Source organism: Miscanthus floridulus, chromosome 9 (genome assembly GCF_019320115.1).
Source record: "Miscanthus floridulus cultivar M001 chromosome 9, ASM1932011v1, whole genome shotgun sequence".
In the NCBI taxonomy this organism is placed as follows: domain Eukaryota; kingdom Viridiplantae; phylum Streptophyta; class Magnoliopsida; order Poales; family Poaceae; genus Miscanthus; species Miscanthus floridulus.
Genome location: NC_089588.1, coordinates 51,031,727 through 51,036,455, shown reverse-complemented (window position 1 = coordinate 51,036,455; position 4,729 = coordinate 51,031,727). Strand labels below are relative to the sequence as shown.

The 4,729-nt window shown below is 44.4% G+C and overlaps 1 pseudogene; it reads right to left on the bottom strand.

Annotated features, from left to right (window-relative positions):
• Positions 1–2,046: 2,046 nt before the first annotated feature.
• LOC136481907 (6-phosphogluconate dehydrogenase, decarboxylating 2, chloroplastic-like) lies at positions 2,047–3,883 on the bottom strand (annotated as a pseudogene).
• Positions 3,884–4,729: the final 846 nt, after the last annotated feature.

Here is a 4,729-nt window from a genome sequence, read left to right as displayed (position 1 = left end):
GATCAGAATTAAAGTTCTATGGCTGAATGAACTGACAGTGTTCCTTGCATAATGCATCTAATGACATTTATATAACTGAAGCACAGCTCAACAAACAGAGTAACTTGAATCATAATTCATAAATGTAGAGTTTAAAGGCCCATTGGCTCAACTTGGACCTGTCTGGAATGGTGGCCCGTTGGCCCAGCAGAGTAACCTCACTTTACAGAATGGGCAGTTTTGATCCTCAAAATTGACCAAGCTGTGGAAATTCATCTGAATATAAGCAAACATAATAATCAGCTCTTATTCTATTCAAGAACAGCCTTCACATGAAAATTTAGATAAACACTAAGTTATTAATAACAAATGAAAAATACCAAATGTTCTGCTACATTAAATGGCAAATGAGTTAGCCCCATGAAGTTAACAGATGGTAGGGCCTCAGAAAATTCTGAGGAATACTAAAGTGACAAAACCATGACAGACTAATCTACATAAGAAATGGTTCAAGGCTTCAAGCAGGTTTTACATGATTGGTTGACGGTTAATTTTCAGAATTTAACACAAAGCAAAATTACTAGTAACTGCCACAGCCTTCATTGAGCAAACCATGCTAACACAAACATCCGCATCTCAATCAATTTGACAAAGTTGCACAGTTATATGTAAAGAAATTGTATAAATGCCAGTACCAATTCTTACAGACAATGATATGGTCCCAGAAATTCTACCACTAGATGGTTGCACCACACCCATCATCCCCATATCGTAAGTGCTTTGCTCTTGAAAAATGCAATGAGCTAGCAATTCATTTCCATATATTATTAACAGCACAGCATCCCTACCACATATGTCTCACAATTATTAAAACTTGATTGGTATAATAGCCCGATAAAATCAACAAATCATTGTTAGCATAGAAATAGAATCATAATCAACTACTCCCTCCATTCCAAATTATAAGTCACTTTGACTTTTTTGGTACATCCATTTTGCTACATGTCTAGATATAATGTACGTCTAGATACATATAAAAATCTATGTACCAAAAAAGTCAAAGTGACTTATAATTTGGAACAAAGAAAGTACAAATTACAGCAAAGAAGATATGATTTTGCTACAATGCATTTAGAGTTGACCATTTAGCTGCAGCAGAGTCATATAGTAGTTTAAGTCATTAAAAAAACCTGCAACTGACAATAACTTCACGGGTCAAACATGACATGAACTCAATTGAGAATATCTAGATCTAGATAGCTCTTTATCGCTGATCATGCCCTAGCAAACATGTCAAACTCACTAACAGCACATGTATCTGACTTGAGTACTTGACACAAGTGTGCCACAAATAAACAAGTAATCATGCATATAAGAATATTATATATTTATAGCCAATTATACAGAACACAAAATAAAACTAATTTGATCATCCATACTAACCAACCAAAATGAATAAAATAAAGGTTCGGTCTGCAAACTTAAGGAGTAGACATTATAATTTATAACTTCACAAATTAGATGTCTTAGAAATTACACGACCACTTCAAGTACCAGCTTAGTTGTATGAAAATATTAAATGGCAGCATCTTTATTTTCTGGCAAAGAGTGGGTACTATTATGCATATTTCAGAAAGTTATTTCTGATTAGCATAGCTGGCACAGTAAACTACGAGCACGAATTATATCTTTTTCACTAAAAGCCGCTTAAAGAAACAGGCCAGGATCATTGGCTTATAGGTAGAGATCCCCAGACATCTAGGTAAGATTCTTTTTTTAAGGGACATATATGACTCATGAGTTACCTTCAATACTGGGGCACTACGACCTCACAACTGTAGTAGTTCTTATTTCTACACATGGCATACCATTCTTCAAAGACACCATTGATTTGAGAGGTTATGATGCAAAACTCACTACTCTTAGTATCAATTTCAACACATTTCAGATAAATGATGCAAAACTCACTACTCTTAGTAGCAATTTCAACACATTTCAGATAACTCTTTAAAGACACAACATTGGGATTTGAGAGGCATCATAGCGATTGCATACCAAAGTTAAGAGTATCAAACTGGGTGTACCTAGATCACAGTAAAACTGAAGCTACACAATGTTCTTCACTTGCCAACCATACAGTACAGCATTATTCAAAGTATACAACTTGGATCTAGAAGCATAAAGACAACAATAGTAAAATGAAAGAGAACCCACAAAGAGAAATCACCCAGAGCAGCAAACAGCACTGCTAATACCAACCAATTCCTCAAATGGCTGCACCATTGCTTCTCCTCGCCAGCTTGTTCCATTCTGTGTGGAATGAACCTTGACGGTCAATGCGCTCATAGGTATGTGCACCAAACAGATCCCTCTGTGCTTGGATCAGGTTTGCAGGCAATCGACTTGATCTGTAGGTATCAAAGTACGAAAGGCTAGCAGTCATTCCTGGTGTGCTAATGCCAGCCTCCACCGCCCGTGCCACAACCCACCTCCACGCATTCTGCCGCTGCACCATCTCCCTTGCAAACTCTCTGTCAACAATCAAATTGGCAAGCTCAGGATTTCTGTCATACGCCCTCTTGATCCTATCAAGAAACCTCGCACGGATAATGCATCCGCCCTTCCAAATCCTGGCAAGCTCTGCAAGGTTAAGGTTCCAACCCTTCTCCACACTCTTGGCTCGCAGCAGATTCATGCCCTGTGCATAGCTGCAAATCTTCGAGGCGTAAAGCGCTTGCCTGACCCTATCCACCAGCACCTTCTTATCAACATTAATCGTCTCCAACAGCCCTGCTGGCATCCCCTCTTCCTCGAGCACCCCAGAAGCCACAACCCGTTCATCCTTCAACCCTGACAAGTACCTCCCATCCAGTGATGCGGCAATTGTGGGTGCTGCCACTGCAAGCTCTGCAGCCTGCTGCACCGTCCATTTCCCAGTCCCCTTCATCCCAGTCTTGTCTAGAATCTTGTCAACCAGGGCCCCGCCGCTCCCATCCAATGGGTCAGCCACGGTGAATATATCCGAGGTGATCTCAACCAAGAAGCTCTCGAGCTCGCCCTTGTTCCATTCCGCAAACACATCGGCAATCTCCGAGTTGGACAGGCCCCCAACTCTGCGGAGCACATCGTATGCCTCAGCGATGAGCTGCATATCGCCATACTCGATCCCGTTGTGCACCATCTTAACGAAGTTGCCGGCACCACCGGGCCCAACGAAGGTGACGCACGCCCCGTCTTCCGTCTGCGCCGCGGCCTTCTCGAGGATGTCCCTGATGTTGTTCTAGGCATCGACGTGGCCGCCGGGCATGAGCGAGGGCCCGTTCCGTGCGCCCTCTTCGCCGCCAGACACGCCCATCCCGAGGTACAGGATCCCGCGCGCCGCGGCCTCCTCGATGCGCCGCTCCGTGTTCTGGTACCACTCGTTGCCGCCGTCGACGATGGCGTCGCCGGGATCGAGGTAGGGGGAGAGGGCCTGGATCGTGGCGTCGACGGCGGGGCCCGCCTGGACGAGGAGCACGACGGTGCGCGGGCGGGCGAGCGAGAGCACGAACCCGCGCGGGTCGCGGTGGCCCAGCACCGGCAGCGCGCCCTCGTCCTGCGCGCGGGAGAGCGTGGAGTCCACCTTGGCGGCGGTGCGGTTGTAGACGGAGATCGGGAACCCCTTCTCGGCGATGTTGAGCGCCAGGTTCTGGCCCATGGTGGCGAGGCCCGCGAGCCCGATGCGCGGTGGAGGAGCGTTGGCCGCGGCGGCCGCGGTGGACGCCGGCGCCGGGGAGGCCATCGGTGGGTAGGGTTTGGGCGCTGGCGGCGGTGAGGTGATGGAGGAGGGGCGGAGATGGGAGGTGGCCGAGGAGAGAGATTGGGGAACGGAGGAGAGTAGCGTTAGAGAAAAATATTGTTAGTTAGTATTATAAGTCAAATACTATCTACGAACAGGCTTAGCTGAAGAGAGGCGTAGGGGATAGAAATATTGCCTGGGGTTTTGGATGGGGTCCCTGGGGTTCGGGGTTATTGTAGAAATTGTTCTCTTTATGAATAGGGTTTTAAGAGTAGATCAGATTTTGCTTTCTCTCCTTTTCTTACATGTTGGTTGAGCAGTGAGCAGGAGAGTTGAAACATCTATGACTTCCAACTATTCCACAACAGAAATTTAAAAAATTATGATTAACATGTGCATGATTAAAGGGCGTGAAGAGCAAGGTTTTGGGTGCAATCAAAGGTAAGCTTTGTTCATATGTTAGTAGCAACCAATATCTTGCATCCATGTTAAACACAAGGTTGTGACACACTAACAAATATTGATACAGAAAGGTAAGGCTTTTTTTAGATGTCATATTTGTTGTAATAAAACTAATGGTTCTCTTCTATTCATCTACTAAAAACACATCAATATCAACATACTTCACTTTGCCTAAGATCGTGGGACAAACACCTACAATGATATAGCATTATAGGTGTTAGATAAAAAGATCCTTTTTTGCTAGAGATAATAGATTCTGACGCAATGCAATAGCAAGGTGCCCACACCTTAACTATTTTGGACTCTGTTCGGCTTACCCCATATTCGATTTGTTTGGCTTTTTTCAGCCAGAAAAGTGTTTTTCTCTCACAACAATTCAGCCGGAACAGTGTTTTTCAACCAGTTTCAGCCAAGTTTTAGACCAGCGAACGGGGCCTTGATAAGGGTCGTAGAATCTGAGCAAGATGCACCATGCCCCACCTATTGGTTTCTTTATACCAATGTTTTAAG